This window comes from Caretta caretta, chromosome 8, assembly GCF_965140235.1.
Source record: "Caretta caretta isolate rCarCar2 chromosome 8, rCarCar1.hap1, whole genome shotgun sequence".
In the NCBI taxonomy this organism is placed as follows: domain Eukaryota; kingdom Metazoa; phylum Chordata; order Testudines; family Cheloniidae; genus Caretta; species Caretta caretta.
The window spans coordinates 106,997,841-107,012,162 of NC_134213.1; the positions used below are offsets into that span (position 1 = coordinate 106,997,841).

General features: G+C 46.3%; 1 protein-coding gene across 7 annotated transcripts in view; it reads right to left on the reverse strand.

The window, feature by feature from the left end:
• Positions 1–14,322, reverse strand: part of RNF220 (ring finger protein 220) — a 337,761-nt gene that overhangs the window by 281,064 nt on the left and 42,375 nt on the right. The window lies entirely within an intron of this gene.

The window sequence follows — 14,322 nt, forward strand, 5'->3', positions numbered from 1 at the left end:
TTTTCTGTTTTTGTAGCCTCGCTAATCTCCCTGAGCATTTCACAGTCACTGGCACCATCCTGGTCAGGTGGTCGGGAGTATATTCCTACTGCTAGACTCTTATTATTCAAGTAGGAAATTTCTATCCACAGAGATTCTACGGTACAGTTTGATCCATTTAATTTTTACTGTGTTTGACCCTATGCTGTCTTTCACATATAGTGCCACTCCCCTCCTCAGCACGACCCACTCTGTCATCCATATATATTTTGTACCCTAGTGTTACTGTGTCCCACTGATTAGCATTGTTCCACCAAGCTTCTGAGAGACCTATTTTATCATCATCCTCATTTAATGCCAGGCACTCACGTTCACCCATTGTAGGGTTTAGAATTCAAGCATCTGCATACAAGCACTTCTACAATTTGTCAATATTCAGTTGTCTGCCTTCACGTCATGTAACTGAATGGGACTCTTTTTCATTTGACTGTTTCTCTTCACTTCCTGCCTGTACTTTATCAACTTTGTCATGCTTTCTCATCTAGCACTGAGGTGTACGTCTCCACACAAGATCAGATGAAAAACTTCTCAGCACTGAACGTCTAAGAGCAAAAAGCAAAGTCAAACACCTGCTGACGAGAACTCTTTTCACCGACAACACAGTGCTCGTCACACACAGTTAAGAGGAGCTTCAGCAACTTTGCAATAGCTTTGCACTAGCTTGTGATGAATTTCGACGAACCAATGATTAGGGCACAAGGTGTGTTAACTGCACCGGAGGTTTCAGTAGCTAACACCATTCTAGAAGCTGTGCACAGGTTTTGCTATCTAAGACCAAGTGTATTGGATAACTTATCTCTAGAAGACGAGATTAATTCGTACACTGAAAGGGAGCTACCGCATTCGGCCACCTGACCAAGTGCATTTGGGATAACAGGAAACTAACACTGAACACCAAGATAGGTGTGTACCTGACGTGTGTTTTGAGCACGCTGCTGTATGGTGGCAAGACCTGGACCTCCTACAGAAGGCAGGAGAGAAGGCTAGACACCATCCATACATGCCGTCTTCATTGTATTCTAAAAATCCAGTAGGAAACCAAAATTATTGACACCAAATTACTTGAGAAAGCAAAAGTGACAATTCTAATCGCCACTTTCAAACACAGATGTCTCCTTTGTGTTGCTGGATGGATCTGCAGCAGATGGAGGATGGATGCATTACAAAGCATCGCCTGTATGGAGAACTTGCAGATGCTGCAAGGCGATGGGGCCGACCGAAACTCAGGTTCATGGACATTTGCAAGACGGGTTGAAAACTTTCAGCATCCACATCGCATGGTGGGAAGATGCAGCTCGCAACAGGCCATGCTGGAGGGCTGCATCCATGGAGACAAAGAGCCAGGAGAGAGGTAACTGAGAGAGAGGAAAGCAAATAGAGCGAAAAAGAAAGCGCACCAGGACTCAAGTGCTAGCAATGCTCCAGTTTCACCCTCCAGCCCTGTGCCCTAGGCCTGAGCTATTTGTGGCGAGGAGAGTGGCTCAAGAATTGGACTTTTTAGCCACTCACAATGCTGCAGGAGGACACACAGTAACTGAACTGCTTTGGCGTCAACACCAGAGGTTCTCAAACTGTGGTCCATGGGCCCCCAGTGGTCCACGAGCTCCATCCCTCTAAGGTGCGCACCTGGGTGGCCGCACACGAGAGAACGAAGGGCCACCCACCTAACTAGTGGAGCTGCACAGGCGGGGCTCCACTAATGAGGTGCCTGGACCCTGGAGAAGACGTACATGTACGGTGAGGTGGTGGCCTTGGGGGGAATAGGGGGTAGGTGGGAGGGGGCAGTGGGGTGAGAAGAAGGGGTGGAGGGGATTTGGAACATACAGGGCTGAGGACTTTCCCCAGCTCCAGGGCTGTGGCTGCCAGGGAGAGACAGCCCTCCTTCCCACCCTCAGGTCTGTGGCAGGGGAGAAACCCCCCTCCTTCCCAGGGCTAGCTCGGGGACTGCCGTGGCAGCGGAGAGAGGGCACATCCATCGCATTAGAAAGGTTAAGACTACTGATATTAAAATATGAGTTGTGTGCTTTTATTTGTAGAACAAAAAAAAACGTTAATTATTATTAAGGATTTTTTTATATAGCGCTTTTATCCAAAGTGCTTTACCATAGTTCGCTAACAGTACAAACAACATTTGGAAAGATCATTCAGTGGTCCGCCGAGACCCTCAGCAATTTTCAAGTGGTCCGCGGAAAAAAAGTTTGAGAACCACCGGTCTATACCATTGTCTTTCAAGAAGGGTGGTTGCCACCACACATATCGCAGCAGTGCCTAAGAGCCCAAGTCATGGCCCGGACCACATCGCGCAAGGCGCTGTATAAACAGAACAAAGAGAGGATCCATGGCTCAGAGTTCATAAGCTATGTAACGGCCACTCCTGCCAGATCCCAGGGCAGGAGATTTGTGGCTGAAGCAGAGGCCAAGGAGTCAGACCTCCCTGGTTCTGAGGCCAACATGGCTCCACGCTGAAGAGCAGGCCAGCTACGGAGAGCCGCCAAGTGGGAAGAGGAAGGTTAGCAGCCTGCTTGTGTGGGTGTCTGTCGTCATTCCAGTCTGACCCTGTGCGCCTCCTTGCAGGGGGCTTCCGTTAGTAACAGACGAGCCAACACAGAACATAAACAAAACTTTCACCCCCACGTCCCAGTGAGGTGACTAGGCCAATCTTAGTCCAACTCCCCCACCTGAGTCCAATGCTCGTCTCTACTCAGGCTCTTCTCCGGGGTACCTCTTCGTTTCAGGCTCTGCCCCTGCGATTAGGCCTCTTTACCAGAGTAACGTCCTTCATTGGAATCAGCTCTTCTCCAGAGACAGCGGCTGAGACCAAGCTCTCTCGGATGCCTGCTGACTGCAGCCCTCCATCTAGCAGGCTCCCCTCTCCAGGAGCAAATCTTACAGGCTCCCCATCCTACTGGGTTCTCCAGAGAGCTCATATTCTAGGCTCCTCCTCAGCCCGCTGTCCTCCTTTGGAGTCCCCCTCTAACTGAGTTTGGGTAACCTTTTACTAGGTCCAAGTGCTCATTTACCAATCAGCCACCTGGGGAAGCCAATTACCCCCAAGTGGGGCCTTCATAAGGCATTCAGGGGCACGCTGGGCCCTAGCTCCCCATAAATAGCAGCTGCCCCTGACATATCTCCCCCAAGCTCCCCCTCCCTTTTTTTAACCTTTCTCTTCCCCGTGCAGATTCTGCAGGAAAGAGTAGGATTAGCCAACAGCGACATGTTGACACAGAGCTTGGGAAGTTCTAAGCCACCATTGGCAACTTCCATGTTGCAGTAGGTATGGCAGCAGGACTCTCTACCCTGCCACGCCACTGATTTACTTTCAAGTCTGTATTTTGCCACGGCCCACCAGCATCTGGAGCTGACATACCAATAACTGAACCTTATAGTTCTCAGTCGCTGCTCGGCAAATGTGTCCACTTTGCATTTAACGATAGCATGTATGTTTGTATTCAACCAATCGCTGTCTTTCTTATGGGGCCCCCAGGTGTCACATCAAAGGTCGGCGAGCAGTCTACTCCCTAGGGGCCAGACACCTTCTATTAGGGCCCAGCGCTTTAACCGAACGTGGACTTCCATAATGCAGTCTTGGTCTGCTGTTCCTATGCCTGATTGCTTCTGAGGACTTACACTGGGCTATTCTTCTGCCTGCTCTCATTATCATGCTTCCCATATTTCCCACTTATCGGCCTGAAGGAAGTCTGCTAGACCCCTGGCCATGCCTCCATCTTCCTCAGTGAAGTACTAGGAGGACTGTAAGTTGTGTCCCCTAGGGTCACATGTGGCCACATGCTGACTAAAGTCTCTCATATTCTTCAGCATATTGTAATTCAGGATCATATGTATGCCCTGTAAGTTAAGCCTCTTAGGGGTGACCAACAAGATCAGACTTTCCCCATTGGTGAACCAGTGGAAGGCTGCCCCGCGGAGCCATCAGGAGCACCCTTCTTGAGTCAAACTCAGACAGACACCCTGCCGGGTCAAGGTCGTGTTTTACGCAGCCTATCTTCTTGTTAGTATCTCCAGTTACAATGGCTCAGAGCTCACTCCCTGACATCCTCAGTATTGAAGATCTGAGATCCAGTTTCTGATCTTCCTGTACCCATATACATTAGAGACTCTCTTGGACCCTCCAGTCCTTGAGCGCTAGTCTCTTCCATTTGGGCGAGCTTTTCACCACCCCAGCCCAGTAGGGTCCTCCGCTGCCATCTCTGCCTCTCCAACCATGGAGCAGAATCAGCCTCTCACTTTTCCAGTACAGTATCCGGGGGTAGCCGTGTTAGTCTGTATCCACAAAAACAACGAGGAGTCCGGTGGCAACTTAAAGACTAACAGATTTTTCCAGTACAGCTTCACCTTGGTTGGACATTTCTATACCACTAACAAAGGAGGTCTCCCTTTCAGAGAGCTGGGATACTGCCTCTCTAGGATCCTCCACAGTGGTCGGTCTCCCACCCAACAGAACCCAGAAGTCTTTACATACAGCCCCCGCCCAAAAATGGTTTCATTCTTAAACATTTGTTTAAACAGTTTCCCTTAGACTCAGTGGGAAATGGCAGCAGGACTGCGATGGTTTTCTGAAAAGTTTATTCCAAAATATCAGACAGGCCTAATTTTACACTTTAAAAAAAAAAAATCCCTGGTTAGCCAACTAAATTGCTGCAGCATTAAGTAGTTTACAGCTTAAACATTCATGGGGAGAAAGGAAAGATTTTGGTCCTTTTATAAATCAGATCTTAACAGCTGAATTTAAAAATAACTAGCCAATCTATAAATATCTTTCTCTATATATAGCCAATCCTACTAATTCTTAGGTGTATTCTCCACTGTTGTGAAAAAATTAGAAGTCTAGCTCCAAATGCCAAAGGTAAGGATAGGAGATGGGTGGGTGAGACTGAGCTGATCAGATTCTTGTTTTTCCTTTCAAAAAACCAACTATTTGGATTCACCTAAACCTTCCAGTGTGAACAACTTTTTGAAAAGCCACAGTTGCAAACCCCTGGTTTTGCTCAATTTGGCTGCTGACTTCCACCCTCACTGGTACCCCGGAGGGAAATCCAAGAGATGATACTGTTATTCTTTCAAATCTATTCCATCTCCTCTCAAATAAAAAAAAAAAAAAAAGTTGAAATAAAAGTCAACACTGTATCCTTAGGGCTCCAAAATAATAAATAAATAAATAAACCAAGCACTTATAGCCCACAAAGTCTGACAGCTTAAAGTGTGTGTACAAGGGAAAAAAAACAACTAGCGAAAGAGTCAAAGCCATCCTTTGAACTTCAGCGCCCGAACACTCTCAGAGACGACGGATTTATGCATCTGCTCCAGCAAGCCAGTTCACAGAGCCCCTTTCTCAACATCTTGCCCTGATCTGATTCTCAGAAGTTCCTTGCTTTTTTCCCCAGCTTTTTGCTTTTATTGTTTAAACTCGCACTGTTTAGTTCCAGAAGAGGAAGAAGAGAAAAAAGGGGAGGTTGGGGTAGAAAGGGGAACCAACTTAAACTTTTACAGTTATTTTCAACAAAAAAAGAAAAATATATTTTTCTTTCCAGAAAGGAACGTTTTCATATTATTTTGGATTTTATTTTTTTTTAATAACCTGACTTTGAAGGAACTGGGCCCTTTGGCTGCCTTGATGATCTTCAGATATTTCCCCGTCTGTTGCGTTCAGGAAAGGTGAAGAGAAACAACTTCTGTTAGGTGGAGGAGAACAAATCTCTCCGTTTGTTTTCTGGGAAAGGCTTTGCTAATTGCTACTGGCCACACTCTGCAGTTATCTCTTATCACTTCAAGAGCGGGAGGGCAACAGCAGGTTCAAAAAAAAAAAAAAAAGGCAACACATTTTTCTTCTTGCTCCGTGTGGCTGGAGAGATGCAGAAACACTGAGAACGAAGAGAAGACAAGAAAGCCGTGGGTCATTTATTTATTTTTTGGCCGCTCGCGCTCTGCTTTGGAGACCCCCTTTTTCTCCTATCAGCTTTTACAGGGGGCAATACATTTCATTCATTGCCAGGTCTGACTTATCGCAGTCTTGTTTTTAATGAGGTATAATAAGGGGAACATTTTGTAACAACACGGTTCCTCTATTTTATCCGACAAACAGCTGTGTCATGGCCGTCGCTGGGAGAATGAATCATATCTCCCTGCCTGCATATGCTAACTCCCATGTAATTACCCTCGCATCTTAAATAAAGCAGGCCCTAAACCTGTCGCTCAGATTACAAGCAAACGGTGCAGACCTCGTAACTGGGGCCTCTATCATTACAATTAATTTATCACAGGAGCCGCTGAGATTAGAGACTAGAATTAAAACACAGCATGAAGGGTGCTGCAGCTCTGACAGCAAGAGAGAGGGACAGGAGCTTTACTGCTATGGCTAGGCAGGATGAACCCTTAACTGGAGCAATACAAGGGTTTTTTCCCTTTAAATTATTCACTCAGATAGTTTACTGAGGCTATATGAGGGCATCTTTCTCCCTGAAATGACAGGAAGTAGAAAGTGAAGGGAACTTTGCCACATATGGTGCCTATTAATGAACAATAACTGTAAAAAGGACCCCATTCAGGTATCTATATTTTCTCATATATATATTTGTGTGTGCACACGCGTGTATGTGTATTACACACACTGTGTGTAATTATATATACACAGTGAGTATACAGACATATATGTACACACACACACACAACCCCTCAGAAGCTGGAAACTGAACTCTTGTGCCTTTTCTCCACTACACATGCACACAGTCAGACCCGTGGTCCATCTAGTCCGGTATCCTGCCTCTGACAGTGGCCAGCATCAGATGCTTCAGAGGAAGGTATAAGAAACCCCCAAAAAGCAGCTATGAGATAATCTGCCCACAGTGAAGGTCTCATCGTAATCCCGAACAGAGACTGGTTTAAGCCCTGAAGCATGAAGTTTTTATCCCTTCCAGTGCCCTTTGTTTGCGTTAATTATAACAACTCTGGATATTCTTGTTATCCATATAAACATCAAACATTCTTCTTTGAATCTTGCTAAGTTTCTACCTTCAGCAACACACCATGGCAATGAGTTCCACAGTCTAATCAGCCACTGAGCAAAAAAATATTTCCTCTTATCTGTTCTGAATTTGCCACTTTACAATTTCATTGAGCCTCTCCTTGTTCTTGTGATCGCCTCTTGGCGATTCATTATTTTACAAACCGCTATCATGCCCCCTCTTGTTTGTCTCCTTTGTAAGGTAACAGCCCCAATTTTTTCAATCTCTCTTCCTATGAAAGACAGGCTCACGGTACGGTTTCCCGTTATGCTTCCCTGCACTCGCTGGTTTGTTACTGCAGGGTTTCTTCTGAGCACAGGGCTGCCCACACTGGGTTGCATTCACAGGGCTGCTCTTGAGTGCCTGAGTGCACATGCTCATTTGAATGCTGCCCTTCCCACATTAGTTTGTTATAGGTTCTTAGGGGTTCTGGCACTGACTCTTCACCCCCCCAAAGGAAAAAAGAGGAGCACTGAAGCAGATTCAAACCTAGGCCTAGTCTGCAAATAGTTTATGTACTGGGATAACTACTTTGGCTAAGAGGGTGATAGGTTACTAAAACAGAAAGGTGCCTGATAGCAGTATGGCTTATTGTTCTTCCCGTACATATGTTAAGCATCTTTATACCAGTATAACTGCCTCCATACTTCAGGGGGAGGGAAAGGGGGCTTTCCGACTTTTGCTATGCCGGTGTAGTTAAAGCAGCACGAGTTTTGTGTGCAGACAAGACCTTATACGATAACAAAGATTTGCAACAACACGGCAAACAGATAGAAAACAAAGAGCAGAAACAACAGTGGGCTTCCTAATCTTAACCATACCCTTTTCACGCCTTCAGAATGTCGCAAAAACCCCAAAACCCCAGCCTCAGAGATTTTATTGTAACCAACACCATTGCCTAAGGCGAGCCCAGCTGTTTATTGCTTAACTCAGCCCTAAAGCAGAAAACAAAAATTCCATTAAAGTCAAGGGTTATTTTACATGAATGTGGAATGCAGAATTTTGTGCCTGGCTTTAAAATATCAGATGTGATGCATATGGATGTCCCAGGGCCCTTCTTGTCAGCATGGCCTGGAGTTGAGACAATAACAATCACTGGCCACCATCTATCATTCGGGTATGTATTGCATCCGTTACAAAAAACTGGCAAGAGTCAACCCCCTTCCACACCTGCACAGAGATTGCTCGCAGCAGCAGTCCTTGGGCTCCTCCACCAGCACTAGAATTGCCAGAAAATGTGTAGATCCGTGACTTTTGCTAAGGCAGTTCACAGTATCCTCTCAATGGGGGAATGGGGGCATCTTTGTGCCTGCATAGACCCCCACTGGGATTCTTCTCATGCAAGGATCTACCTGTATAGATCTGATTTCAGACTCAAAGCATCAGTCGGTAAAATAATAGATTATTGGGCAGGCTTAAAGGGACACAGTCTGGTTAAAAAATAAAATCAATCTCCTCACCTCTGTTCCCAGTAATGTCTGAGTTTACGGCACCGGAAAGATTTTTGAAAATGTATGTTTCTTTACATTACTAATGCTGGTGAGTTTGGGGTTGGGGGGGGGAAGGGTGGGCTGAGAGGGGTGCGTGTTTTTGGTTTTTGCATTTTTCTCAGTTTGGACACTGAAAATAATTTAGTTGGTTTCACTTTCTTTCAAGTCACTTTCTAGTCAATTTGACTTTGCAGTGGGTTAAGGCTGTAGTGTTTGAATTCCTTACATTGTAGGGATTCAGGGAAGGGTTCTTAAAAAAAATACACACAGGAAAAAACAAGAAAAAGAAAGGTGGATTTCTATTGGACTTATTTATGCATTTATTTTAAATTACAGAATTTTCTCTCTTCTCGGGTTTTGTAAACTTTTTTTTTTTTTTTTACAAAACCAAAATTTGGAAATTAATCTGACCTCGCTGTGTCTTGGAACTTCATAGAAATAGTTACTAACACCTAACTCAGAGCCGGCAACGCTGAGAAAGTCACCACTTTGGAATATAGGAATTGCTGGATTGGGTCAGATCTGAAGTCCATCTAGCCCAGTATCTTCTTTGTGACACTGGCCAGTGCCAGAAGCTTCAAAGAAAGATTAAACAAAAGTGAAGCAAAACAAAAAATCATACCAATCCACTATAACGGGAAATTATAGAATAACCTGCCCACTGGGGAAGTTTCATGCTAACCGCTGTCAGTAACTGGTTTATTCTCTACTGCTGAAGAGGGAGTTTGAGGGGAGTATAGGCTTGGAGGGAGTAAACATGTCTTTTTGTTTTCTGTCTCACAACTGGCAGAGTTCCCCCCATCCACCCAAACAGACTCCGCAACGGTTTTAAAATGCAGTCAGCAGCTGGAAACTAAGGAGACTTCTGTCTCCTATTGAAAGTCTCCCAGCAAAGCTGCAGCCTTCCCTGGACCACCCTGGGTCATGTAAATTCAGCAGATTATCCATCTAACTCTCCTCATCTATCACCCGCCTCTGCTATTGATCCGTTCCTCGAGTAAGTGGGGCCCGGGCTGTCCATGGCTGAGTCCTGGAAATCCAGCCCGACACATGTGTGACTGCCCAGGAGAGCCAGGAGGACAGGTTCAATAATGCTGGGTTACTGTCATGGCCCACGCTGAGCCAAGCTGATCTGCGGTCTCTGCAATGGGAGGATGTGAAACCAGGAACGTGAAGTGGCCCTAATGCCACAAGAGTCACTATAACCCAATAGTATCCATACTTCAGGGCAGGTTTGCCAGCCATCAGCTAGGATAGGGAAGTCACTTCCATTTTAGGATACTGCATCACACAACTGGCTGAGAGCATTAGGAGCAGCAGATGCCACTGATCACTGCCAAACACACACACCCCCACCCCACTAGAGGGAACAAAATTCTGTTCCACCATAGTAATTCTTGGGATTATGGTTATGAAATTCCCTACTCCCAGTGCTATGGGATTTATTATTTATTTGGGATTGACCACAGGCTATCAGCTAACATGCTCACTGGATCTCAGGACTCACACTCAGTGCTGTGAAATTCACCAATTCTCAACTAGACTAAATCCTGCTCTCAGTTGCAGGACACCCATGCAAACCCAAAGACTTCAATGAAGTTGCACAGGTGAACTCAGCAGAACATACCCCCTGCTTCCAGTCAGGCCCCTGAGAACTCCACAGACAGAACTGGCCACAGAGTTCACCCCTTGCCACCGAATTATCCCATAGGCCCTTAGCTTTCATCAAAAATAAGTTTCTAGCCCATCATTTTACACTGAGAACTTTGAAAATTGAACCAAGTGTAACCAGAGCAATGTCATCTTCTGGAGCCTATGGACAGCCTGAAAAAGCAGTTCAGGGAGGTCTGAACCAGTCCGTTTACCCTAATGGAGTGTTGACACTGAAACCTAAAGATGACATTTGAAATGGCAACATTGTTAACATATTTCCCAGGGGTAGTCAATTATTTTTTGTCAAGGTACAAAGTTCTTGGTCAAGGTACAGTCTAGGTCCAGACTCCAGAGTAAATAATAAAAATAACAACAGCAATGATAATAATAAGTAAATAAAAAGATTTCTGGGTCTATTCAAAAGCGTCTGGCAGTCCTGATTTGGCCTGTGGTCCACCTTCTGACTATTCTAACTCTAAATATTGTATGTAAGCATTTATTATGTGCTCCTCGTAGTTATACGTGAGCCAAAATTTCTCCTGATTCCATCCCATTGCTATACCCTATGGTACACACTAATCCCTCTCCCCCTTCGTATTTACAAGAGTCACAGTTGCAAATGCCTAACGGTTCCCCAATCTCTGGTTTCAAGAGAGAAACAGCCATTGCCAGAGCAGGGTGGGACTCTCCCTCCCATGCATACAACGCCTAGTGCACCATACAAATGCTGCCCTTAAGACGACAACAGCATGCACACACAGAAGAGTTCCCTTCTCCATTGATCTGAGTGAAATCTGAACTTTTGGAAGAAAAGGCCCCAAAACGCAGGAAGGTGCCCACAGCATGGAGCAAAGAAACTGGCAGGATTGAAGATGTAAAATAAAAATTAAGCCAACATCAAGTTATTGTAACAGCCGACAACATCGGCTCCAAATTTCTGACTGGGAAGGGATGAAAAGAGAAAGCTCTGATGCATCCCCAGCCCTTCTCAAGGAACATGAATAACAAGGGCCAGGAGGAGGAGGAGGAGGAGGAAGGCCTGACTTTAATTACAAAGACACACACTCACCAAATGTCACTGAAACCAAAACAAACCAGGCAGCCCCATATGTCGTAAGGATTAAAGGCACGGTTCCCACTTTCTAATGATGCTTTTACAGAAACCGTTCCACTGTAAAACTTTATGATTTGAATCTTTATAGCTGCCAGCAAAGCACATGTTCACTGCCTTAAATTATAACTTAATCTCAATAGAATTTATACTTTCCAGCCCTCTTTAGAGAAAGAGAAAGAGAACTAGAGCTTCCTGCCCCGCTGCCCACCTGTTCCCCTGGCCCACAGCCTCGGGAGGTGCCACACGCTGCGGGATGCTCCAGCACACATCTGGAGATGCTCTCAGGCATGGGCACTTAAACAGCACCTAAAAGCAGAGGGATAGTGGTGCCCATAGGGCACCGTTATGGCTCTCTTTATCATTGTGATTGCTAAAAACACTGAAAGGCTACTAGAACGAGGAGGGTATCAACAAACATGGCAAAAGGGTAAGCGGAGGCAGCTGTGGCAGGGATCCCAGCCAAGCTTCCCAGTGCCATCTCACCCTTCCTGTAACTGCACAAGTGCACCCCAGGTGGGAAGGATTTAGGGATTCGCACACTCAGGGATGGCTGGAAGAGAGAAGGATGATGCCTTCAAGGTAGAAAACCCTGTGCGTGCCACAGGGCGCCAAGGAATCCCCCAGCTAAAGTCACAGAGCTGCTGCTATTGCAGTCTTGGTGTTTAATTGCCCTGACAGCTGCTGGCCTCTTCCACCTCCTCACGAGGTGGGGTGAAGGCCAGTGGATGTACACACTCATGTGTCCATTAGCTTACCCTCATTCCCTCCTGATGGTACTCCCTACTGGGCCACAGGCAGCCCCCCTGCAGAGCTGTGTTTTGTGCTACCCCAGAAGTACCGATCATGCAGGGGTCCCCTGACCACCCCCCACCCCGCAGTGGAACTGCACGGACTATGCTGCCATTCAAGCCTAGTGTACCCACACCTGGGACGCAAGATTTGACCCAGCATGATTAAAGCACATAAGGCCATTTGATTTGTAAATCAGTATGATTACTCACTTGAGTAACCCTTGCAATAAAAACTCACGTAGGCAACAAAATATCCTGGGAGAAGTGGACTGAGAGCCAGGCTATCCATTGATGGGGTGCTGACCCTGCTAGGGCATAGTATGAGGGAGTGTGTTTGTATGCCCATCTGGGCCTGTATAACACGAGGGCTGTTGGCAGAAATGCAAAAGACCATGTAGCCACACAATCCATAGGTGCACAGTATTAGATTTTATTCAGCAAAAAGGACCCTTCCAAAAGTGTTTAAAGGGAACTCTAATCCAGTGCTTCACTGTAAAATTGTACCTTTTGGAAGACCAAGTGTGTGATGCATTAAAAGTCTGGCAGCCTTCTCCTCCCTCCAAGTGATGGCCCACTCACACCATAGCTGTTCATTGCTGTGGCAATTTTAAGGTCTCTGGCTGTCCTAGGCTACCTGAAGCCAGAATGCTGGCTTCTCCTGGCCTCCCCAGTGGCTAAAAGGCAAGTGCGGCAGGGATGAAGGACTGCAACATCCCCGGGCACAGAGTACCGGACTGGTGAATGCTGGGATTTAGCTACTTTGGAAAGGGTGGCACACTCAGACTCAGTCTGGAAATGCACAGGCCTTGATTATGCAGGCGCATCTGTACAGGCAGTCACAATGAGCCTCCATGCGGCAGACAGGCCCACCTGCACAGCTCGCAGGGCAGGGACAGAGCTGAAGTCATTACTCATGGACATGTACGACTCCAGACCTGTAGTTGTTCGCTTTAACCCCACACCACTTCAACTCTATGCACTCTTCATTCGTGCTCTTCTTTTTTTCTCCTCTTTCCTGTGAGCTGCCTCCCGTCATCTTTGATTTGACCGTATGCCTGTGTACGGACCTAAAACCAAATAAAAACTTCTGGGATACTGACTCTGGTCCTGCCTTGAAATGTCTAAACCCCGGTTTAGAAAAGCAGCACATCATCTGAGTGCGCTGCTGAGCCATTTGGCACTCCCAGATTCCTACTTGTTATTTCACAGTTCTTAAAGTTAGCCCGGCACTCTAGATCCTGTGTCTGTGAAACAGCAAGAACTCGACAACCAGAGAAATGGAAAGGGAGGTCCAAAGGAGACCACACAGGTAAGGGAGGGGGGAAAAACTAAACCCAGACTCTGAAAGCTGGAGGCCTTTGTTTAAACCTGACCTAAACCTCTCAGTCTTACTTAGGGTTTGGGTGCTCAGGTACCACTGTAACAGTGCACAGCACAAGAACCTAAACAGTCGGGTAAGGAATGGAGACTGCAGTGGGTCCACATTGGCTGATTATTTCCTCTTTGCAGTGGACAAGGATGAAGCATCATACTGATCGTTTAGATCTGTCAGCCCATGAGGAACTGTTGACTTGACTGCAGACCCTGGAAAAGGTAGACAAGACCACTTGACAGATTAAAACTTTTTCACCCTAAAGAGACCTCAGAGGGTGGCACGGAGCAGTTACTCATTATCCCAGAGGGCTCTCTCTTTTCAAGCTTCTATTCTCTCCTCCCTCCTGGTCAATGGACATGGTGGGACTTCATGAGAGACAGTGAGGCTGTTTGGCAGCCATACCATCACTCGGCAGGTGGCCTGCGGCTCTGACCCTTTTCAAAGAACCCAGATAGTGCAGTATTTCTCCTTTCCCAGTGCCTGGTCCAGATTGGGGGTTCTTCATGAGAGGGACCTAGCTGAGGCTCAGGCCTGACAAATATAGAGGCGATGCTTCTCAATGGGGCAACACATGTAGCGGGACTGGCAGATTCAGGTCTACTCCCTTATGGAGGGGATTTTCCCATTCTTTATTAAAGGGGTTTCACACTTATGCAAGTGCTTTTGGATCCTTGACTGCTCCTGAACTCTCCAATAGGTTCAGTGGCCAAAGCACCTTTTCCCACCTGAACGTCCACGCTGTAATGTCTGAGATTGTACCCACTGAAGACCAAGATACCACCTTGCAGATTTCCTTATAGGCAGTGAACGGCTTCCCTGCTCACAAAGTGCCTGTATTCCC